The sequence below is a fragment of the Schistocerca americana genome, chromosome 3 (genome assembly GCF_021461395.2).
Source record: "Schistocerca americana isolate TAMUIC-IGC-003095 chromosome 3, iqSchAmer2.1, whole genome shotgun sequence".
Taxonomy (NCBI): domain Eukaryota; kingdom Metazoa; phylum Arthropoda; class Insecta; order Orthoptera; family Acrididae; genus Schistocerca; species Schistocerca americana.
In genome coordinates, this window is record NC_060121.1 from 332,161,688 (window position 1) to 332,188,130 (window position 26,443).

Below are 26,443 nucleotides of genomic sequence, written 5' to 3' on the forward strand. Positions count from 1 at the left end.
CCGCTGGTGTCCTTGGATTGCTGAACACTAGTGAAACACAATGTCGGTTCACTTATAAAAGGCTTTGTCCCAAAAATGTTTTGCATCGTTCATTAAAGGGCCAGTCAGTGAAATGAGTGTTCCGTTTCTCTCTCTCTCTCTCTCTCTCTCTCTCTCTCTCTCTCTCTACCTCGAAGAGTAAAACGAGCCGTTTGAGATCCCGGACCATTGTACAGGTCGAATCTTTTCAGCCTCATCCTAACGAACTGCGTTTGCGACTTGGGTACCCAAACTGTCAAATGTTTGGGAGAGGATTTCCAGTTCCGATATTTGCCTTACAACCGAGGGAACTTCCAGAAAATGATGGTCGGGTCCGAGGATGGGAACTATTTTTACTTCACTTCCACAATGAAAGCCCACTGTATGTGAATGTGTATTTGTTATTTAGTATACAGGGTAAAGCCGATCACTTGCACGACATATGAAGCGTATCTATGATGATGTTTCGATATTGCATGTAACTCAGTATTTTGCTCTTATGGAAGGCTGCCACAAGAGAGACGCCGATCATTGATGAATATCCTGGTGATTTTAAAGATACTTCCAAGGTTTAACAGGTGATGGAACGGAGTGCGTATGAGAATTCTGATTCGAAGCTGATAACGGAAATGACGACGGCTTACCTTCACGTGTAATGAGTTTCACAAGTAGCGGCACCTTACCTGAAACAAAGAAGAAAAACAGTTTACCTTTCTTTACAGACACTGATTACTCTACTACATTCTATTCGAGGCTCGTTCGAAGTCTTCTCCAGCAATATGCTGTAGCAATACACATTTGCCCCCTTCTGTCACTTGCTTCCTTTTTTCCAGGACATAGAGGGCTATCACTAACTCTCCTCGTCTTCCATGCAGTCTGCGACTATCTTTTCACATAAATTGCCTTCACTGTCTAGTTAACTGCATTATGCAACTGAGAATGTAACCTGCACAATAGCGCACACTTTTGTGTCCTGTTACTAAGTAACTGTTATCGAAGAGAAAATAATTTATCTCTTTAAAGTTCACAAAGTGAGTGCTGCAGTTACTTTTGAATGAGCTCGTTTTATTGACCAGAAATCCTGCGCGAGGATATTTGTACACGGACAGGATAATTAGGATTCCAATACGGCTGACCAACAAACTCTACGAAGTTATCTAACACCGTGTGTCATTCCATTACCCTCTTCTTGTGCGATAATATTTCCTTTAAATGCATAAAGTACCCGAAAAGACGGACAAAAATAAAGACACGAGAAGGTCGATTTTCTGCTCTGTCGAGCCCCTTCAGCACTCAATGTGTGACTCCCATTTGCCTACCACGGAGAGCACGTTCACTAGCTTGCAAATGCCAAAGTACGAGGGTGTGTCATATGAAAACCTTAAACATTTTTTAAAATATTATTTATTATACAGAAGTGGTACAAAGCTGTATCACTTTTCAACATAATCTCCCTCACGCTCAATGCAAGTCCTCCAGCGCTTACAATGTGCATAAATTCCTTTAGAAAAATTTTTTTTGGTAGTCCGCGCAACCACTCATGCAGCGCGTGGCGTACCTCTTCATCAGAATGGAACTTCTTTCCTCCCATTGCGTCTTTGAGTGGTCCAAACACACGGAAATCACTTGGGGCATGGTGTGGTGAGTATGGTGGATGAGGAAGACACTCAAAATGCAGGTTTGTGGTTAGTTCAAATGGCTCTGAGCACTATGGGACTTAACTTCTGAGGTCATCAGTCCCCTAGAACTTAGAACTACTTAAACCTAACTAACCTAAGAACATCACACACATCCATGCCCGGGGCAGGATTTGAACCTGCGACCGTAGCGGTCGCGCGGCTCCAATACTGTAGCGCCTAGAACTGCTCAGTCACTCTGGCCGGCAAGTCTGTGATTGTTGCAACTGTTGTACGGGCAGTGTGGGGCCTTGCATTGTCATGTAACAAAAAGACACCTGCTGACAGCAATCCACATCACTTCGATTTGATTGCAGGCCGCAGATGATTTTTTAGAAGATCTGTGTATGATGCATTGGTGACAGTGGTCCCTTTAGGCATGTAATGCTCCAAAATGATCCCTTTTTCGTCCCAAAAGAGAGTCAGCATAACCTTCCCTGCTGATGGTTCTGTTCGAAACTTCTTTGGTTTTGGTGATGAGGAATGGCGCCATTCCTTGCTCGCTCTCTTCGTTTCCGGTTGGTGGAAGTGAATCCAGGTTTCGTCCCCAGTAACAATTCTTGCAAGGAAGCCATCACCTTCTCGTTCAAAGCGCCGAAAAAGTTCTTCACAAGCATCAACACGTCGTTTCCTTATTTCAGGAGTTAGCTGCCGTGACACCCATCTTGCAGACACTTTGTGAAACTAGAGCACATCATGCACAATGTGGTGTGCTGACCCATGACTAATCTGTAAACACGTTGCAATGTCATTCAGTGTCACTCGGCGGTTTTCCTTCACTATGGCTTCAATTGCTGCAATGTTCTGTGGAGTCACAACTCGTTGTGCCTGACCTGGACGAGGAGCATCTTCTACTGAAGTCACACCATTCGGGAACTTCCTACTCCATTCGTAGACTTGTTGCTGTGACGAACCTTCATTCGTCGACGAATTTCAATAGGTTTCACACCTTAACTACGCAAAAACCGAATAACAGAACGCTGTTCTTCCCTCCCTGGTGCAAGTCGCAAGTGGGGCGGCAATCTCTATACTGATACTGCGACGGTATGTGTGCATCTGCACTATGCTGCCACATACAGGCCATTCGTGCAGAATAGCCTGTAGGTGGCAGCATAGTGCAGATGCACACATGCTGTTTGTAGCACGCTTACCAACTTACAGGATAACGAAGAGAAATTTCGATTTGTTATTACAAATTTAAGGTTTTCGTTTGACTCGCCCTCGTATATCTATGATTAATGTGCTACCAACATAAACTATTTTCGACAGGGCTTCAGTCATGCAGAAGTGAAGTACGTGATCCCAAGATCAGGCACTGGATATTCTCTGCAGAGAGGGTACGAGCAGGAACCTGGTACAACAGCCTACAGGAAGCAACAAACTGGACAGAGAAAGGGCCTCAAACAGGAAATGATGTAGTGGTGGCAGGATACAAGAGCCAGGTCACACAAGTTGCCGGAAACAACACTTGGCTGCTCTGTCAAGGCGCGACGGAACGAAAGCTGCGCGTGGAAAACAGGAAAGATGACGAACCAGGAGTTAAAGGGCCGCGTCGCGTCCTTCAGTGTGAAGCGGCCAGCCTGCCGACGACAATCTTACAGGTAACGTGATACCTGAGGCATGCTCCACAGCCAAACACAGGCGCTAAGCGAGGTTTCCGAAATGTGGAGGCGAAGAGCAGCGTTATGGTGGTGACACCTGTAAAACGCTTGAGATCTACACTACAGCTGTTCTCCGCGAACCCAGTACGGTGTGTTACGGAACGTACGTCGGATATCACTAATAGTCTCCACCTTCCGAGCTACATTTACGAATGGTGTGCGGGAACAAAGAATCTCGGTTTGACATTGCATAGGCCCCAATTTCCCCGATCTTCCAGTCATTGTCATTTAGTAAGATGTATGTGGGAAGAAGCAATATGTTGCCTGATTCCTCTTTGAACGTATTAAGTTTGTCACATAGCTAAGAACAAGTATTTTCCATATTTCGGAAATTAATGTTGATTCGGTTTTCAACAGGATATATTTACCTTCTCCACTTCACATAAGCGAATCATCTGACAGAAGAAAATCGCCGCTACACTGGGATAAAAAATAGGCATAGCATCTTATGCCAGCAAGGAATGGGCAAGCTCACCCTTCATGAAGAGTACATTAATGTAGAGAGCTATAAAGGAAAATGAAAATATCCTCAAAGACAATAGCAATTATAGTAGAAAGAAAGTATTCCCACTATTTCAAATCTAGCCTTGTTGATGGTGTGGTCTTCAGTCCAAAGACTGGTTTGATGCAGCGCTCCATGCTACTTTATCCTTGGCAAGCCTCTTCATCTTTGAATAACTGTGGCAACCCATATCTTTCTAAATCTGCTTACTGCGTTCATCTCTTGGCCTCCCTCTACAATTTATCCCCCTTACGCTTCTTTCCAATACTAAACTGGTGATCTTTTGATGCCTTACAATATGTCCTATTAACCGATTCGTTCTTTTGGTCAACTCCTGCCACGAACTAATTGTCTCCCCAATTATGTTCAGTAGTTACATGATCTACCCATCCAATCCTCAGCATTTTTCTTCAGCACTACATATCAGAAGCTTCTATTCCCTTCTTGTCTAAACTGCTTATGGTCCATGTTTCATTTCCATACATTACACCTTCACAGCGTGCAGATGTTCTCTGCCCAGTGTCTGGCAGTGCACAGATGACAGACACATGTGGGCGACCCACAACAGCGGCCACTACACACACGTGGGTAACCCACAACAGCAGCTAATATACTGCAATACATTCCGGTCTTCGGTGCTTACAGTTATTACATCATACGAAGTGGGGGCGGAGGGGGGTTGCAGATGTGAATTCTACCCAAGTAGGGGAGCCCTGCCGCTCAAAAACTGATTAAATAAGAATATGCAAAATTGATTTGAATTTCGTGTCATGAGATCCTTTCTCTCCAGCACCTCAGCACAGATTCAGTCATTTTCCTGACAATTCCCAGATGGAGAAGGGGTTCGGAGAAGTTGGAGAGGTGAAGGTGGGGGGATTTCCCAGAGGGGAAAGGGCAATTAATAAATCAGTTTTATTAATTAGTCAGTTAATTTGATATCTTAAGTGTGCTCATGTATGTGAGGTGGAGGGGGTTGGGGATTTCCCAGAGGACTGGGGAAGGAGGGGGTTTCTCAGTAGAATGGATTGTCCCAGGGCCTCATAAATCAACCTCAGAGAGGTCAAAAATCAGTTTCCCCTCTCTGCTTAACAGTGGTTTCCCATCAGAGCTCTTCATACATCTGCTTCCCTTTCCTCCAAAGGCCTCTTTCATTTTCCTGTAGTTGGTACCTATCTTACCCTTAGTGAAACATGCTTCTAAATCCTTACATCTGTCCTCTAACCATTTCTGCTAACCCATTTTGTACTTCCTGTCAATATCATTTTTTAGAGCTTTGTATTCCCTGTCACATGCTTCATTTACTGTATTTTTCCATCTTCTCATTTCAGCGATTAAATTCAATATTTCCTGTGTTATCCAAGGATTTCTGCTAGGCATTGTCTTTTTATCTATTTGATTTTCTGCTGCTTTCACTATTTCATCTGTTAAAGCTACCCATTTGTCTTTCACTGTATTTCTTTCCCATGCTATAGCCAATCGTTGCCTAATGCTTCCTCTTAAACTCTCAGAAATCTCTGGTACTTTCAACTTCTCTGGGTCCCATCTCCTTGATTTCCTGTTCTTTCGCAATTTCTTCAGTTTTAATCTACAGATCATTGACAATAAATTGTGGACAGAATCCACACTTGCCCTTGAAAATGTTTTACGATTTAAAATCTGGTTCTGAAATCTCTGTCTTACTATTACATAATCAATCTGAAACTTTCCAGTGTCTCCACGTCTGTTCCACATATACAACCATCTTTCATGATACTTTAACAAAGTGTTAACGATGACTAAATCCATCTTGAAAAATATACACTGAAGAGCCAAAGAAATTGGTACACCTCTTAATATGGTGTACGGTCTCCGCGAGCACGCAGACATGCTGCAATACGATGTCACATGGACTCAACTAATGTCTGAAGTAGTGCTGGACGGAACTGACACCATGAATCCTGCAGGGCTGTCCATAAATCCGTAAGAGCACGAGGGGTGGAGATCTCTTCTGAACAGCACGTTGCAAGGCATCCCAAATATGCTCAATAACAGTCATGTCTGGAAAGTTTGGTAGCCAGCGGAAGCGTTTAAAGTCAGAAGAGTGTTCCTGGAGCCACTCTGTAGCAATTCTAGACGTGTGGGGTGTCGCATTGTCCTTCTGGAATTGCCCAAGTCCGTCGGAATGCACAATGGACATGAATGGATGCAGGTGATCGGACAGGATGCTTACATACGTGTCACCTGTCAAAATCGTATCTAGACGTCACACCAACTGCACACGACACATACCTTTACAGATCCTCTACCAACTTGAACAGTCCCCTGCTGACATGCAGGGTCCCTGGATTCATGAGGTTGTCTCCATACCTGTACACGTCCATCCGCTTGATACAATTTAAAACGAGACTCGTCCGACCAAGCAACATGTTTCCAGTGATCAACAGTCCAATGTCGGTGTTGAGGGGCCCGGGCGAGGCGTAAAGCTTTGTGTCGTGTGCTCACCAAGGGTACACGAGTGGTCCTTCGGCTCCGAAAGCCCATATCGATGATGTTTCCTTGAATGGCTCGCACGCTGAAACTTGTTGATGGCTCACCACTGAAATCTGCAGCAATTTGCGGAAGGTTTGCACTTCTGTCACGTTGAACTATTCTCTTCAGTCGTCGCTGGTCCCGTTCTTGTAAGATCTTTTTCCGGCCGCAACGATGTCAGAGATTTGATGTTTTACCGGATTCCTGATATTCACGGTACACTTGTGAAATGGTCGTAAGGAAAAATCCCCACTTCATCGCTACCTCGGAGATGGGGGACCCCCTCGCTTGTGCGCCGACTATATCACCACGTTCAAATTCACTTAAATCTTCTGCCATTGAAGCAGCAGTAACCGATCTAACAACTGCGCCAGACAATTGTTGTCTTATATAGGCGTTTCCGATCGCAGCGCCGTATTCTGGTTGTTCACGTGTGTGTGTGTGTGTGTGTGTGTGTGTGTGTGTGTGTGTGTGTGTGTAGTGTGATATGAGTCGGTAAAGTAAATAAATAAATAAACACACACCGCGCCTCCACTACCATTCAACCCACCTAATCGTGTTGCTCATTGCAGCAACCCAACTTACAGCTAACCTCAACAGCTCTTATGATCCCACACTTAATCCTGAAGTACGCTCCGAGTGCAGTGTGCAGCAAGGATATTTACGTCCAGTAAAACGCCTAATTGTGACATACAGCTTCCTGTACTTTCACACTGAGCCTACACAAGAGTCTGTGCGAACACGAGAAGAACAGGAAACATAAAAACGAGAATTTACACTCTAATCTGTAATTAATACAATAACTTCAGTGTTCTATCAGGGGAAACTACATGTCTTACAATACATCATGTATAGTTTTACAGTTATCCTTTATTTTACACACCACTGACGATGCCTAATATGAATACGTGAAACATATCTGGTTGAAAACAAACATTCAACTGCAAAGGGCGGATAATATTCATTCTTATGTACATGTTGTTGTTGTTGTGGTCTTCAGTCCTGAGACTGGTTTGATGCAGCTCTCCATACTACTCTATCCTGTGCCAGCTTCTTCATCTCCCAGTACCTACTGCAACCTACATCCTTCTGAACCTGCTTGGTGTATTCATCTCTTGGTCTCCCTCTACGATTTTTACCCTCCACGCTGCCCTCCAATGCTAAATTGGTGATCCCTTGATGCCTCAGAATATGTCCTACCAATCGATCCCTTCTTCTGGTCAAATTGTGCCACAAACTCCTCCCCAATTCTATTCAATACCTCCTCATTAGTTATGTGATCTACCCATCTAATCTTCAGCATTCTTCTGTAGCACTACATTTAGAAAGCTTCTATTCTCTTCTTGTCCAATCTATTTATCGTCCATGTTTCACTTCCATACATGGCTACACTCCATACAAATACTTTCAGAAACGATTTCCTGACACTTAAATCTATACTCGATGTTAACAAATTTCTCTTCTTCAGAAACGCTTTCCTTGCCATTGCCAGTCTACATTTTATATCCTCTCTACTTCGACGATCATCAGTTATTTTGCTCCCCAAATAGCAAAACTCCTTTACTACTTTAAGTGTCTCATTTCCTAATCTAATACCCTCAGCATCTTCCGACTTAATTCGACTACATTCCATTATCCTCGTTTTGCTTTTGTTGATGTTCATCTTATATCCTCCTTTCAAGACGCTATCCATTCCGTTCAACTGCTCTTCCAAGTCCTTTGCTGTCTCTGACAGAATTACAATGTCATCGGCAAACCTCAAAGTTTTTATTTCTTCTCCATGGATTTTAATACCTACTCCGAATTTTTCTTTTGTTTCCTTCACTGCTTGCTCAATATACAGATTGAATAACATAGGAGAGATGCTACAACCCTGTCTCACTCCCTTCCCAACCACTGCTTCCCTTTCATGCCCCTCGACTCTTATAACTGCCATCTGGTTTCTGTACAAATTGTAAATAGCCTTTCGTTCCCTGTATTTTATCCCTGCCACCTTCAGAATTTGAAAGAGAGTATTCCAGTCAACATTGTCAAAAGATTTCTCTAAGTCTGCAAATGCTAGAAACGTAGGTTTGCCTTTCCTTAATCTAGCTTCCAAGATAAGTCGTAGGTGTCAGTATTGCCTCACGTGTTCCAATATTTATACGGAATCAAAATGGTTCTTCCCCGAGGTTGGCTTCTACTAGTTTTTCCATTCGTCTGTAAAGAATTCGCGTTAGTATTTTGCAGCCGTGACTTATTAAACTGATAGTTCGGTAATTTTCACATCTGTCAACACTTGCTTTCTTTGGGATTGGAATATTATATTCTTCTTGAAGTCTGAGGGTATTTCGCCTGTCTCATACATCTTGCTCACCAGATGGTAGAGTTTTGTCAGGACTGGCTCTCCCAAGGCTGTCAGTAGTTCTAATCGGATGTTATCTACTCCCGGGGCCTTGTTTCCACTCAGGTCTTTCAGTGCTCTGTCAAACTCTTCACGCAGTATCATATCTCCCATTTCATCTTCATCTACATCATCTTCCATTTCCATAATATAGTCCTCAAGTACATCGCCCTTGTATAGAACCTCTATATACTCCTTCCACCTTTCTGCTTTCCCTTCTTTGCTTAGAACTGGGTTTCCATCTGAGCTCTTGATATTCATACAAGTGGTTCTCTTTTCTCCAAAGGTCTCTTTAACTTTCCTGTAGGCAGTATCTATCTTACCCCTAGTGAGATAAGCCTCTACATCCTTACATTTGTCCTCTAGCCATCGCTGCTTAGCCATTTTGCACTTCCTGTCGATCTCATTTTTGAGACGTTTGTATTCCTTTTTGCCTGCTTCATTTACTGCATTTTTATATTTTCTCCTTTCATCAATTAAATTCAATATTTCTTCTGTTACCCAAGGATTTCTACTAGCCCTCGTCTTTTTACCTACTTGATCCTCTGCTGCCTTCACTACTTCATCCCTCAAAGCTACCCATTCTTCTTCTACTGTATTTGTTTCCCCCATTCATGTCAATTGTTCCCTTATGGTCTCCCTGAAACTCTGTACAACCTCTGGTTTAGCCAGTTTATCCAGGTCCCATCTCCTTAAATCCCCACCTTTTTGCAGTTTCTTCAGTTTTAATCTACAGTTCATAACCAACAGATTGTCGTCGGAGTCCACATCTGCCCCTGGAAATGTCTTACAATTTAAAACCTGGTTCCTAAATCTCTGTCTTACCATTATATAATCTATCTGATAGCTTTTAGTATCGCCAGGGTTCTTCCATGTATACAACCTTCTTTCATGATTCTTGAACCAAGTGTTAGCTATGATTAAGTTGTGCTCTGTGCAAAATTCTACCAGGCGACTTCCTCTTTCATTTCTTACCCCCAATCCATATTCACCTACTACGTTTCCTTCTCTCCCTTTTCCTACTAACGAATTCCAGTCACCCATGACTATTAAATTTTCGTCTCCCTTCACTATCTGAATAATTTCTTTTATTTCATCATACATTTCTTCAATTTCTTCGTCATCTGCGGAGCTAGTTGGCATATAAACTTGTACTACTGTAGTAGGCGTGGGCTTCGTGTCTATCTTAGCCACAATAATGCGTTCACTATGCTGTTTGTAGTAGCTTACCCGCATTCCTATTTTTTTATTCATTATTAAACCTACTCCTGCATTACCCCTACATGATTTTGTGTTTATAACCCTGTAGTCACCTGACCAGAAGTCTTGTTCCCCCTTCCACCGAACTTCCCTAATTCCCACTATATCTAACTTTAGCCTATTCATTTCCCTTTTTAAATTTTCTAACCTACCTGCCCGATTAAGGGATCTGACATTCCACGCTCCGATCCGTAGAATTTCAGTTTTCTTTCTCCTGATAACGACGTCCTCTTGAGTAGTACCCGCCCGGAGATCCGAATGGGGGACTATTTTACCTCCGGAATATTTTACCCAAGAGGACGCCATCATCATTAACCATACAGCTGCATGCCCTCGGGAAAAATTACGAAATGGGCCCAGTCAATTCAGACGAAAATTGAGCGCTTTCGATGGTAACGTTCTACTCTGCGCCGAAAGACTTATCTGATGTTGTTTCACAAAGCATCCTGTCGCGGCTGGTACACATCCAACGGTTTCTCTCCGCAACTCGCCACAGTTTTCGTTCTTCAGTCGTTTAGTGTACTAGGGACCGGCCACTTACCGCCCAGGGAAAGAACTATGAACTTCAGGTCTGGTAGCCTAATACTTACTTGAAGTAACCCACATATTGCATCGGCGTCTCTTCTTACTTCTGATAGTGTATAATACAGAAATATATGTTTCTAAGTTCAACATTTGCCTTTTCTTGTGGTGAAATAATATAAAAAATTCCACTGCGATTCAAAAGTGTGCTATAAATTGCCAAGAAAGTGCTTACAAAAGCTACGGCTATTTGTAGGTTGCTTTGCACGTAAGTTTTTCTTTCATTTCGATCATTTCTAGCTGTCCTTGTAGAATTTATTTACTTTAACTTTGACCTCTGGAGGTTCAATAGCTTTCATTCCTCCAATGAAGGAATATTATTCAAAGTGCTACTGTCTTTACACATTATCTTTCATAAACGTAGATGTGCGGTAGCGTTCTCGCTTCCCACGCCCGGGTTCCTGGGTTCGATTCCCGGCGGGGTCAGGGATTTTCTCTGCCTCGTGATGGCTGGGTGTTGTGTGCTGTCCTTAGGTTAGTTAGGTTTAAGTAGTTCTAAGTTCTAGGGGACTTATGACCACAGCAGTTGAGTCCCATAGTGCTCAGAGCCATTTGAACCATTTTTTGAACCAAACGTAGATGACGTGTACGAGTTTAGGAATAAACATGCTAGGAAGCCCACGGGGTGTTTCACGCACCTGCTCGGTTAAACTTACGGCGATTTCCAGTACACATGCTGGGGTTGATTGCTTCGTCGTGCCGGCCGTTGTGGCCGAGCGGTTCTAGGCGCTTCAGTCCGGAACCACGCTGCTGCTACAGTCACAGGTTCGAATGCTGCCACGGGTATGGATGTGTGTGATGTCCTTAGGTTAGTTAGATTTAAGTAGTTCTAAGTATAGGGGACTGATGACCTCAGATGTTAAGCCCCATAGTTCTCAGAGCCATTTGAACCATTTGAGCTTCGTCGTGATCTGCGTAGAATCGTTTGCACAATTCTACTGAAACTTGCGATTCCAGGTTACGACTTGGTGCAATTCATAAATCTGTGCAGACTTTGGTTTTACGACTTGTCTGTGCAATCGTAAGCTGCGCAGACAAATTTTAGCTTTTATGTGTGCATTTACACTAAGGTGACAGAAGTTATGAGCTAGCAATATGTTGATTTAAAGATAGTGGTAGTATCGCGTAAGCAAGGTATAAAAGAGCAGTGCATTAGCGGAGCTGTCATTTGTACCCAGGCAATTCATGTGAAATGGTTTCCGACGTCATTATTGGCGCACGAGGGGAATTAACAGACTTTTTAACGCGGAATGTTATTGGAGCTAGACGCATGCAACATTCCATTTAGGAAATCGTTAAGTGTCACGAGTCCGCCGACAATACCAAATTCCAGGCATCACCTCTCACCAAGAGCAACGCAGTGGGCGACGGCCTTCACTTAACGACCGAGAGCAGTGGCGTTCGCGTCGAGTTATCAGCGCTAACAGGCAAGCAACACTGCGAGAAATAATCGCAGAAATCAATGTGGGACGTTCGCCGAACGTATCAGTAACGATACTGCGGCGAAATGTATTGTGGCAGCAGGCTACCGACTCGAGTGTCTTTGCTAACAGGACTCGTGACCACATCGGTTGGACCGAAGACAACTGGGAAACAGTGGCCTGGCCAGACGAGTCCCGATTTCAGCTGGTAAGAGTTGATGTTAGGGTTTGAGTTAGGCGGAGACCCCACGAAGCCATGGACCCAAGTTGTCAACACATTCCGGGAAGAGATGGGCAACATATTACTACCGCCCACATATATCTCGCGTAATGATCACAACGAAAAGATCCGAGAAATTAGAGCAAATACGGAGACTTACAAGCAGTCGTTCTTCCCACGCACAATTCGTGAATGGAACAGGGAAGGGGGGATCAGATAGTGGTACAATAAGTACCCTCCGCCACACACCGTAAGGTGGCTCGCGGAGTATAGATGTAGATGTAGATGTAGAACAAGGCACTGTGCAAGCTGGTGGTGGCTCCATATTGGTGTGGGCTGTGTTGAACCGATCATTGACTAGAAGTGGTTAAACTCGGCTGCTTGGGGTCTATTTGCAACTATTCATCGACTTCATATTCCCAAACAACGATGTCACGCCACGGGACCACAAGTGTTGGCAACTTGTTTGTTGAACATTCTGGACAATCTGAGCCAATGATAAGGCCACCCAGATCGCCTGACATAAATCCCATCGAACATCTACGGGACATAATCGAGACGTCAGTTCGTAGACAGTATCCTGCGCCGGCAACATGTTCGCAGTGTGGACGGCTATAGAGGCAGAGTGGCTCAATATTTCTGCCGGGAGTTTTCAACGAAACTTTGAGACAACGCCACGTCGAGTTACTGCATTTCGTCGGGCAAAAGGAGGTTCCACACGATATTAGGAGGTATCCCATGACTTTCCTCACCTCAGTGTAGAAGAAAGGAGGAAAGATTAGCGTTTAACATCCGATCGACAACCTTGTCATTAGAGACGTTGGATTTTTACAAGTTCTTGTGAAGGAACAGACTACAGTGGAGACCAATATCATTTCACCAGGTAATTGTTGCAGTCTCTGCATTCTCTTGTACGCCCTTCTCCATCATTTTCGGAGATCCGAGCACGTCGTGCTCTCATTAACTGGCGGAGCAGAGCGAATGAGGGGTTGTGCCCGAAACTGTGTGTAAGCTTTTACGGCCAGTAGAGTCCACTTGAGTGGAGGACGTTTTCTCAGACTTATTGACCGAGGTCTCTTCTGTGTTCACTGAGGCATGTACTCGCACAAAGTAAACTGCAAACACTTATATTAGCCCACATATAAGTTGGCAGCCACACAAATACAAATATATTTGGGCTGTAATACGAAATAAGAAGGAATGATATCATTCAAGATAGATACCACCAGTGCTGAAAATCAGGTACATGCATTTCAACAATCGACTGGAACCAACTAAGAGAGCTGTGAGACAAGAATGAGTGCTATCGTTTCCTGTGTGCATCTGAACAGGACTCTGCACGAGGCTTTGGCAGACTACAGCATCCACTATGAAAGGTGTAGCAAACTGGATTAATGGGTACCTCCGATACGTACCTCCCACTGTACCCGTTAATAGGGCTTCTTCCCGAACCATTCACGTGCGGAGTACGGGAAGACATTACGCACACGCCTCTGTACGCGTTGTTATTAGTCTCGCATTCCCTATGGGAACGATAAGCACGAGGTCCTGGTATACTTCCAGATTTCTCACTTAAAGCTAGCTCTTGAAACTTATTAAGCAGGTTTTCTCAAGGTACTTAGCCGCTATCTTCAAACGTGTGTCAGTTCAATTTCTTCAGCATCTCCTTGTCACTCTACCGCGGGTCAAACAAGCCTGGACAATTCGAGCTGCCCTCTTCTGTACATGTTCGATATAGCTGTTAGTCCTATTTGGAAAGAGTCTCTCACAACTAAGCAATACGATAGGTCGGACGAGTGTCTTGTAAGCTATCTCCTTTGTAAATTGGAGTTCTGTAGTATTTACCAATGAACCGAAGCCTCCAATCCGCTTTTCCTATGAACCTATGTGATCGTTCCATTTCATATCCCTACGAATTGTTACACCTATTTGTGTGGCTCGCTCATATTGATGTCACAGGATACTTACTTTTTTCGTTTGTGAAGAGTACGGTTTTACATTTCTGAACATGAAAAGGAAGTTGCCAATCTTTGCACCAGTTTGGAATCTTATCAAGTTCCGACTTAATATCTGCGCAACTTTTTTCAAACAGCACTTCATTATACATAACTTCATCATCTACTAATATTATTTTCTGCGCGGTCATTAATATACAACATGAACAGCAAGGATCCCAGCACATTCTCCTTGGACAAAAGTTATTAACACATCTGTCGATCACTCTCCATCCGAGATAACATGCTGCGTCCTCCTTTTCAAGAGGTCCTCTATCCAGTCACAAATTGAGTTTGATACTGTAAAACTTTGACAGTAAACATAGGGGGCTCCGGTGTGTCGCATGAGAAAAGTGCGAGATGGATCTCACATGATACATTCTTTTTTTAAATCCATGCTGGTTGGCATGAATGAAGTTATTTTGTTGGCTACCTCATTACGTTTGACTTCAGAATATCTACTAAAATTTAACAACAAATGTGCGTGAAGGATGTCGGACGGTAGTTCTGTGGAGCATTTCTGCTATCCTTGTTGCAGATGGACGTGACCTGTGCTTTATACCAATACTGGTCACGGTTTTTTGTTCGAGGGAACTACGGTAATCCGTGGTTTAACCACGAACTTAGCCGCTAATTCGCTATAAAATCCGATGGGCATTCCATCGGGCCCTGGATCTTTGCTGGATCTTAACGATTTCGGTTTTTTGTCAACACCATTGACACTAATATCTATATCAATCATATGTGCAGCGGTGCGAGTATTTCACTGGAGCAATACTTCTGGATATTTCTTTGGAAGGCTATTTTTGCAAACAACGTGCGGCGCGGCACGTTACTTTTTACCGCCCTGCCAGTGTCCAGCAATGTTCATTTGTCTAGCTAAAAGCTGTAGTAGAAAATACTAAACCAGTACTGTCTATTGCAGGTCGCAACATACATAGAATTGTCCGGTAAACGGGATGTGGCTAGCTACTGAAATAAAAGTTTTAGCTTGGCAATGTAAATTTTCAGGTGTATTTTTACGATAAAGATCACAGTTAATACTGCCAAGTCCGTACTAAGTGGCAACACAATGTAAAGTTCACACGCACACCACAATCACACATGTAGCCAGTTTATGGTATTTACACCCGTTACCGAAGTTAATAGAGTTCACCGGATCGTTTAGTTATGAAAATGCTCGCTCAAATGTTGTGCACTCTGCTCTACACGTAATACCTGTTCCAGTCTTAGATCGCACAATACGCCACGCGGTTTTAACTAACAGTCAAAAGCAATAATTTTGATATTCCATCCGAAATTCCACACGACTTCCACTATACCGTTCACTTAAATACACTTTGTACTACTTCGCGAACTCGTAATTAGCATTTTTCCGCGATTTTACAGTACTTTCGTCGGAGCTGCTTTCAATGAGATATTACTAGTTCGAACCCTCAGCCCCGACCCCCCTAGATCACACCAAAGGCCTTGTTCCCAGCATAGATTGGCGCGAGCCTGCATTTTTCTGATTGGCCGATATGACAAACAGCAAATCAGGTTGCAGTATTATCCCGCGCTAACCCGCGCTTTACTTCAATTACCAATCATAGTAAAACATTTCTTTCTATGGCAATTGCTAAATAAATAAATTTAGAAAAGTATCAAATATAAAATTACTCCTTCTGAAATTACCAATTAATTTGTGTTCTACTCACGATTTATTAGTACCATAAACTGACTGCACATTTAATTACAGCAAATCCCCTGTATAGTTTAACTGGTACTACGTGAATAAACAAAACAATTTTCATTTACTTCTGTTGTTCTTCACTCATACAACACTCACACTGCTAATTACTACACACATAAAACAATTATAATTATGCAAATACATTAAATATTAATCAAACATAACTTTACAACATAGTTTTGATTACGACTGCTAGCACTGTCCGTCAACTGCTGACCTCTGCCGCCTACTAGTACAACTACGTGCAGCTCTGTGACTCAGGTTCATGTCAGCTGGTGACATCTGTCGATGACTCATGCCTATAACGATATCGTCCTAACAAGTGACAGGAGCGATGCGAAGGCGCTACGCCTCAAACGGTCAGCATTTTTGCTTTTGTTTAGCTTTGCTAATCTCAATTCCAGTTTGTCTCGTCCAAGAGTGTCTAGACACTAACGTTGATACCAAATGTGAACTCCGCTTTTTAACCAACGCCTGACTTAGGAGTACTGTGCTGATCAATCCAGCAGTGCATTAGCTTTCGTTCTACGTGCCGAAATGGGTGTCATGAACGGAGGTGTAGCGAGCTAGAGGCGACGGCTCAGGAAGAGGGCCCTGCCAGCTTCTACGGGCAGTCAAAGCGTGAGTCCAGATCGGATTTCCCTCTAAGCCGCTAAGCAGTGAGCGGCTACGCTGCGCCAGCACGCCTCAGGGCGCAGGGCACACGGCTTCTCCCGTTCTCCGCCTCGTCTCGCAGTGGAAGCCGTACTCTACTGAGGCGCACTGACAGTTGTGGCGCGTCAACCTACCCACCCTCCCTCACCTCGACAAAGTACTTCCTCACTTTCTAATGAGACTGAGAAGGCAGCAGCTGTCTGTGTAACACCAACAATACATTCTAAGCTGTCAACTGTTTTCCGGCAGCCCCAGGCAATGCGGCGCAGGTTAGTAAGCAAACACCTGTACTGAGTTAACGACAATACAGTGTCCGGGAACACTTTCAGTTATGTATTGTACAAGAACCAGACACTGTACAGATATCATACATATCTCGTTGTAAGAGAAACCCTGAAAGTTTTTGTTTCATGAATACCGCCACAGCGTAGTTTGATAATTTGCCGATAGTCAGCGCTAGTCGCAAACATGGCGAGTTCAGGTGCGGAGCGAAATTTTTGTGTGTTGCAGTTCGACAAACACAAGTGTGCTACAGCTGTTCAACGGATGTTTAGAACCAAGTATGGTATGAAGCTACCAACAAGGAAGGCCATTTACCACTGGCACAACAAATTTGTTACGACGGGTTGCTTGTGCCCGGAAAAGAGAAGCGGACGTCCCAGTGTGAGTGAAGTGAATGTGGAGCGCGTACGAGAGACATTCGTACGGAGTACAAAGAAATCGTGCGTCCCGTGAACTCGAAATGCTCCAGTGACAGTGTGGGAAGTCGTGCGACAGAAGCTGTCTATGAAACCATTCAAATTGGAGCTAGTGGAGAAGCTCAATAACGAGACAAAGACAAGCGTTTTGAGTTTTGTTCGCAGTTGCAACAATTGAATGAGGATGGGGATGGCACTGTTGATCGCTTAACTTTTAGCGACGAAGCCACTTCTCACATTAATGGGAAAGTGAGCAGGCATGATTGTCGTATCTGGGGTACAAAGCATCCACACGAATGCACTGAATTCGAGCGTGATTCCCCAAAGGTAAATGTTTTTTGTGCCTTGTCACGTCGAAAAACTGTACGGGCCATTCTTCTTCGCGGAGAGCACCGTCACTGGATATTCCTACTTGGACATGTTGCAGCAATGGCCGATGCCTGAAATGCAATCAGACTCTCCGTTCATCGTTTAGCAGGATGGGGCTCCACCCCAGTTTCATCGTGAAGTTCGTGGGTACCTGAACACGGAGCTGCCGCATCGATGGGTCCGCCGTTCTACAGAAGTGGACATCTGTTTGATGAACAGATATCACTCCGTGTGACTTTTTTCTGTGGGGACACATTAAAGATCTGGTGTATGTACCACCTCTACCACGTGATGTAGCAGAACTCCGGGAGAGAATGCGGGAAGTGGCTGCCACAGTCGACGATGCCATGCTGGGGTGGGTATGGCAAGAATTCGACTACCGTATTGACGTCTGCCGGGTCACTCATGGTTCGCATATAGAATGTTTGAAAAAAAAAAAAAACATTTTCAGAGTTCCTCTTCAAAATGCAGTATGTATGACATCTGTACAATGTTTAGTTTTTGTGCAATAAATAATTGAAATTGTTCCCGCACTTTATGTACACCCTGTATTTACATCGGCACATACGACAATATTAACATCGGCACCAACTAACAAATAACTGTTGCTGTATCAGAAGTATCAACAAACGGGGCACAGGTATCGTTATATGGACAAGGGCATATGCCGGATTTTTGCTGAATGAGAAAGGCGACCAACTGGCAAAGAACGCAGCGAAGGACAAAATACAAGGTACATGCATTCCAGCTCGGCATCTACTTGCCGTGGTCAGAGATGTGGCCACAAGCGAATAGCAAGTGTGCGAAACCATGTAACTTCATTGGCAAAGGGAACGAAAGACACTTCATAACGACGATCGGGGAGTCAGTTTCACTCACGGTTGCTACCGAAACAGCCTCCATAGAATTCACGTCATATCAACCCCATACTGCAACTGTGGGACATCTAAGACGTCAACCACAAGTACTTTGGTTGTCACAGACACAAAAAGGAAATTACTTGTTACTGCACAGGTTAAAATGAAATAAGAACTTCCCTCGAATGTAAAATATAAACATTTATTACTCCTGGATTTATTTAATATATATAACCGATTAGTGTGTCTGTGTGTGTGTTTGTATCTATTTTGCTTATTTAGAAATTAGTTTGTTAACCTAATATGCGGAGCACTTTTTGGTCAATGAACTTATGGGTTATCGTTAATGTCAATTAAATTTGTGATTTAAATTGTGGAACGACAATCCTGTATGTCTGAAGTGGCGGTATTGGTACACACAGAGGCCAATTAAAGCAAATAGAAAATTAATTAAAATATAAAATTTAGAACGCACTTAGTGGCAATCTAAGAGTGTGCACTTTTATATGTTTTCTCCGTATTTGCTCATTCTTTCACTTGCTTGCTTAGGTACTGATTCAGAATTCGGCTGTGGGTTAAAGCCAGACGAAGAACAAGTGAAGTAGCCGAGTGACAAAATTGTCAAGCTTAGCATAGTCGTCCGTAGCACTGTTTCTGAGGGTAATCGGTCCTGGAAGCTATTAGTTTAAAATCGTTTATTAGTCTGCAACAGCAATCTGGACAGGATGTTTCCGTTATAGAGCTGTTGGCTCAGTTCAGTCTGAGTCAACTTAGGTTCAGCTGTAAGAGCAGTCCCGTCGGGATTAAGAACAACAGTCCAATTCCAGTGCAAAATATTATTCGATACAGTGGCGTGCACTATATTGAATTATTTGTGGGACTTCCATTGTTGGTGATGTTTTTCGGTGCGAACAGTACAGCGAAACATGTTTCTTAATGCACTCCTTAATCAGCTTTTAATAATGAATATACAGGGTGACAATTATTGAACTACACGAAATAAAATCGTTATAACTTCCGAACGGTTTGCTTTACGACGTTCAAACTGAACGTTTGGTCACGGGGCATGATCGAATTAGTATGCGGATGCATGGTTTGGTTTAGCGACGAAGCCCACTGTCATTTGGATGGGCTCGTCAATAAGTAAATTTGGCGCACTTGAGGGACTAAGAATCCCTATTTCGCGATCAAGAAGTCTCTTCACCTCGAGTCACGGAATAATCGGCGCGATGTTCCTTGATGGCTCGATGACTACTGAACGGTAAGGTTTTGGAAGATGATTTCATCCCCATTATCCAAAGTGACCCTAACTTCGACAAGATGTGGTTCATGCAAGACGGAGCTCGACCCCATCGAAGTACGAGAATGTTTGATGTCCTGGAGGAGCACTTTGTGGACCGCATGCTGGCTCTGGGGTACCCGGAAGCCAATGGCACGAGTCTCGATTGGCCACCATATTTCCCGGATCTGAACACATGCGACTTCTTCTTGTGGGGCTATATTAAAGACAAGGTGTTCAGCAATAACCCCAAACCATTGCTGAGCTAAAAACAGCCAGTTAAGAGGTAATCGACAGCATCGATGTTCTAACACTTCGGCGGGTCATACAGGATTTCGTTATTCGTCTGCGCGACATCATCGCCAATGATGACAGGTATATCGAACACGTCTTAACTTGAATCCGTATACCTGTAGTGACGCTTACATGTTGAATAAAGTGTGTCCACGTCGTAGATTGTAAATAATTTACGTTTTTTTCATATAGTTCAATAATTGTCACCCTGTAGATAAAAGTTCGAGCTTACAGCATAAGGAATAGTATGGTACGGTATGGTATTATTACAGGTGCTGAAGAGAAGAGAAGCAACTGCGGTGGGCACAGTACTGCTGAAATGATATATACCTTCTCGATTTTCTCTCAAGAATGGGGTCCTTTTTGAAAAAAGTCTGTTTCCTCGGAGCGGCAAAGGCCAGACTCCAAACTACGTTCGACACGCGAGACAAATAGAACACCTCGGTTCAAGAATGGGATAACTCCATTTTCTTCCGCAAACAATTTTTAATGCTGGGTAAAGGAAAAAAATTGTGCTTCTTCCTTCTGTGTCTACAATGTAACCGTTAGAGACTTACTCAATCTATGTAAAGACAGCATGAAATATCATGTCTAGATTTTTTTAAATTAGTTTTTTCTGTCGTCTGAAAAATTTATAAAATGTGACTTATCCCCTCCTTGCACCGAAGTCTTCAATTATGTGTCGTGCTGTTCCGCAGGTTTACTCAGAATCGTTTACTGACAGGCTCTGTTTAATTTTCTGTACTGCAATACTTTTGAAATCAATCCAATTCAGGATCGCCAACCTCGCTTTGACCCGTAACGCAGGTTAAAATTCCCACTACTCCAAAGTCAATAATCAAGAGTCTTGTAGATATCTAACTGTTCTCAAGAAGATTCCGAGATCCGGCCTCTAGACTGGAACATGTACACCAATAACAGTTTACACACTGTGTTCCACTGGCTCGTAGCAGCGCCCACGACTTTCCACCTCATCCACACGAGTGCCGCCAGCCAACCCCGATATCGTGATCTCCAAAACCGTCGACAGTCAGCCTCCAGAGTCGAATGCAGGCACTTCAAACGGCCATTTTCAGCTAACGCTAATAACACTTGCAGTAAGGTGATGATTCCTCTCAGCACTTCGGAAAGTTTCTTTTCAACGGCTATTGGGAAACACTGGCCACCATGGGAAATCACAAGCCTATACGCCGGCACTAGCACTGTAGACTCTCGCCACAATCCACTTTGGACATTTAGGGAAACACCGGCCCATCTACAGTGTGGAGAAAGACTCCCCCCACGCCTGTTCCCCCCCCCCCCCCCAAAAAAAAATCCCCATTCCTGAAACTGGTCTTAGCACGAAACAACCACAAGGACGAGAAGACGGGCGCTGCTAAGATATATCATATACCTTGGACAAAATTCTTCACAGTGCCGGAGCGACGCCCTGCTACATACAAATAAAATACTTTCCGAAATTTTAACCATTATGCATCGATCTCCTTCCGGACGTTAGGAATGATGTCTTTAAGTGGTGTCCGCAGCTCGTGGTCGTGCGGTAGCGTTCTCGCTTCCCACGCCCGGGCTCCCGGGTTCGATTCCCGGCGGGGTCAGGGATTTTCTCTGCCTCGTGATGACTGGGTGTTGTGTGATGTCCTTAAGTTAGTTAGGTTTAAGTAGTTCTAAGTTCTAGGGGACTGATGACCATAGATGTTAAGTCCCATAGTGCTCAGAGCCGTTTGAACCATTTTTTTTCTTTAAGTGGCGTCTCAATACAATTGTCATCCGTCAACCAATGTCAGTGGACAGTCGTTGAGATGAGAGGGAGAGAGGGTGTGGTTCTATGGATGATCATATTGCTTGTGAAGGATCCGGCAGACCCAATCTACCATTAGTTATAGCTCTTACACTTCATAGAGAATGTAAAGGACGAGAGTGGTAACTGACAATAGCAATTCATTTTTTTAATCACAACTGTCAAATCACCGCTGTCTCTTGTGATGTGCTGACGGAGACGACGAACGATAAGTCCATTACTTTCCACAGCATTTCATGTGGAACTGCCTGGATCTCTTCACTGATGCGTCGTCTCAGAGTCCCTAATCTGGGGAAACGCGATGCTAACAATCGCAAGCATTCAGATCGGGGGATTCAGCTGGCCACGATATGACCCAAATCGAGAGACGATTCTGCCGGGGAAATCACACATAACGTTGCCATTGTATGTCGAGCGGTATGTGCAGTCGTCCCGTCTAGCAAGGAATAAAACTGACGTCAAGACAACGCCCTGTCTCTAATTCAGGGATCAGTGAAGTCGTCAGTAGCCCTATTGTAACGTTCTGGATTGAATGTGGCTGTGTTTCCGTGATGATCGTCAGAAAAGCACAGTCCAATAATCCTAGAAGCCGAAACACCGCACGGGACCGTGACCTTTTCGCTACGGAATGGTGTTACGTGAAGCTCCTGTAGATTCCCATTACTCAAGTATCGCATGTGTTGCTTATTAACATGGATTTTCACTGGAGGCCGAACTGCACAATAACCCTGGGTTCGGTGTGGGGCGGCGGTGGGGTGGGTGGACTGCTGTGGCCTGTTGTGCGGTTGTGAACCACTGAGGGCTACGGCGGGAAGAAGCCTCTCCGTCGTTTCTAGGTCCCCGGTTCAATACACAATACACAGACACATCAACAGTCATAATTAATTTGCGGGTATCAGCCCACGCTGATGGCGATAACCGTGGGTAATCGACTGATATCAGCAATACTGCGGTCTGCAGGCATTACTACAACGTTTGTAAGGCCCAGGTTCAGCGAAGTCTGCTTCCTTCTTGCCTTGTAGCTACAATCGCTTTACTAGGAGCTGTTGTTTTTGTGATAAGCATTGGAGTTAAAGTTACAGAGGCTTTGTACATGCGATATAATGACCTGCTAGGGCTTAAGACTGTGATACGCCCTGATACCCAGTCTTCCACGGAATTTCGCAGTGTGCCTCTCATATCTCATATCGAAGCACAGCACCGAACACTGGTGCAGACAACTCATGAAAAGAAGTAGTACTGGTAGCGATATTCAGTCCAGAGACCTCGCGCTTATGAAAGTAATCGGTTACTCGCTCAACTGCGGACTCCTTGCATATTAGCGACCATACAAAGTATATACGAACGCCTAAAATTTTCAAACTCGATTTTCTCGAAAACGGTTGACAGTTGCGTCTTTGTATTTTGGCATGTTTAAGTTCTAGTCGTGCCTACACACCCTGTCAATACGAATCAAATCGGTGAGGGGAAGTTCGCACAGAGTCCTTCTCAGTGCTCGTTTATTGTCGCCCATCAACGAATTACTCCCACCTCTTTTTAAAGCGCGGCGCGCTAGCTTGCGCGGCACGGTGGTGAGCCACACCCACATCGTATCGACGCAGCGGGTTGGTCTGGTATACCGGCCACACTGATTCTACTTTTTAGGTGGTTTTCCATGGTCGTTAAGGCGAATGCTGGGCTATTACACAACATCCGCTTCAGAAAATACTATACACAAACAGGTAAAATACGACAACAAACAGAACACGATTTACACAGTGATGATTACACGACTTCCGTCCTTCATGTTAACGGCGCGGCATAAGACCACAAAGTTAAAATTAAATAATATAAAATTTGCGATATCCCGAAAACAGCGGACTTCATGCGACGGATAAACGCTTGAAAGTGTCCCACATTAAGAGTAGACAGCAGAGGTTTACTAGAGACCGCGCACAGACTGCCTAAAAGTGAAAGCTCATGCACTTTCCAAACGTAATATCCCGTTACTACTGCGGGTCATGACAAAGCGCGTTTCTTCTATTCTAGAAGAAGTAATAAGAAGGTGTTCACTTCTACTGATTGATTTGATGGGAAACACGAAAAACTTATACAGGATGCCCGAATCAGCATTAGAACATGCCCCCCCCCCCTCCTCCCTCACACCACAGCATACGGGGCCACGGCCCTAAAAACTGCATCACCTAGCGTGGCCATACTAAAAGGAGTGATGAAGTTGCAACTTAAAGAATATCATTCGACTTCTTCAGCGAAACGACGTCGTACACGAACACGTGAAATCAGTATTGGGGAAGACGAATGGAAGACTTTTGTAATTGCTAGATAGGTTCTGGGAAAGTACAATGCGCCTGTAAAGGAAATCGCAAACTATTCCCTAGTGTGACCAATTAAGTTTGACAGTAGACAAAGAACGAGTTGCGAGACGCTCTGCTAGGACCGTAATAGGTCGTTATAGCCCTTCTGAAAGTGTATCAGAGACGCTCGGGGAACTTACAATAAAAATTCCTGGTAGAAAGGTGACGTAGTTTTCCCGAAACCTGTTGGGTAAATTGAGAGAATCTGTATTCTGCTGCCACTGTCTCACGTCTTTCCTAGGGATCACGATAATGTGATAAATGAAATGGTTCAAATGGCTCTGAGCACTATGGGACTTAACATCTTAGGTCATCAGTCCCCTAGAACTTAGAACTACTTAAACCTAACTAACCTAAGGACATCACACAACACCCTGCCATCACGAGGCAGAGAAAATACCTGACCCCAACGGGAATCGAACCCGGGAACCCGGGCGTGGGAAGCGAGAACGCTACCGCACGACCACGAGATGCGGGCTGTGATAAATGAGAGTAGAGTGCGTACAGAAGTATACAGACAAATATTTTCCCTCGCTCTATGCACGAAATGAATTGAACAGACAATTTCTAAAAGCTGTACGAATTATCCTCTACCATGCACTTTACAATGGCTTGTGCGCCCACAAACCGAGAACTCTTGTCATTTACACACGTTCGAATGACAGAGGGAGTAGCGACCCTGTACGACACTTATCAAGTAGCACCTTTTCGCTGTGCGCACAGCCTCATACTTGCCCATGCTCTGCAGGTAGTTCCGGGACGTTAGAAGTGTCACGGATATAAATCAGAGGTCAGTGTGAGCTGTTTACAAATGGGTCATCGCAGGTACAAAACAGCAGTGTGCGCTAAAGCGGGAAGACGAAGGACGCAATATCGGACCTGGCCAAGCAGCTCAGCTTAAAAGCGAAACCAAGCAATATTTTTTTAAATACGTACTTTGTTAATAGTTCATCTACGGGTAGATAATTTCCCTTCAAAATAATTAACGTGAGAGACTGTAACGCAGCTGGTAGGTTGCCAGCACTCGTGAAAGCCAAAATGAAAAGTTTCGAACGGAAGTGGAGTTTACGGGCGCTCAACAACGAGGTTATCAGTCGAACGGACTCACAGCTCCACTGCCAACAGTTGCTTAAAAATTCTTTACTGTAATGCATTTAATAAAGAAGCAGATATTGACAGCTCTTGGAGGTGTAACTACGACATTTTTAAAAACTTACGAGTAGTGGGGGGCACCATCTTCGCAAAATATAGAGATAAGGTTTGTTTATCTTCTGAGAATTTCACAAATTGTTTTCAGTTTCAATGACCTATCGAATGAGGCTGCTTTATTACTTCTATTACTGAAAATGTATCTAAGTAACGGCCGTCATCAGTGGGCCTGTTTTAACTACGATGTGGTGATGGTGAAAAAGCGTCTATTGCTCCAACGGAGAGTTTTTTTCAAAACGTAGTTTCGCGAAGGTATGAACATTAGTGACTTTGAGCCAGCTCCATTAGAGCTCATTTAAATGACGCAGGACTTGCAGAAAAACAGACAGATACATTTTACTAACAGCTGACGAAGATCCTTTACCAAACATTCTCAAAGAGACACAACATTTTAATGCCTATAATTAAGCATTCTGGGACGGACCGTTCTCAACGAGCAACCGAGGAAGGTGGTGCAGTGGACAGTAAACAAGACTCGCGTTGGAGAGGACGACGGAAAAACCCGCATCTGGCCGCTCAGATTTAGGTTTTCCGCGATTTCTCTACATTGCTCCAGGCAAATGCAAGGACGGTTCCTTTGAAAGGGCACGGCTGATTTCCTTCCCAATCTTTCACACAATCGGAGCTTGTGCTCCGTCTCTACTGAGCTCGATGTCGACGGGACGTTAAACCCAATCTCGCTTCTTTCCCTCTCTCTCAACGAGCAAACGGATTTGCACAACACGAAGTTCATTGAGAACATTTATTAATGTTAGTACTGTGACGGTGCAAGACATAGCCTTCTTGTAAATATAACAGATAAGTTTGATAATTATTGCCGGCCGGTGTGGCCGAGCGGTTCTACGCGCTTCAGTCTGGAACCACGCGATCGCTACGGTCGCAGGTTCGAATCCTGCCTCGGGCATGGATGTGTATGATGTCTTTAGCTTGGTTAGGTTTAAGTAGTTCTAAGTTATAGGGGACTGATGACCTCA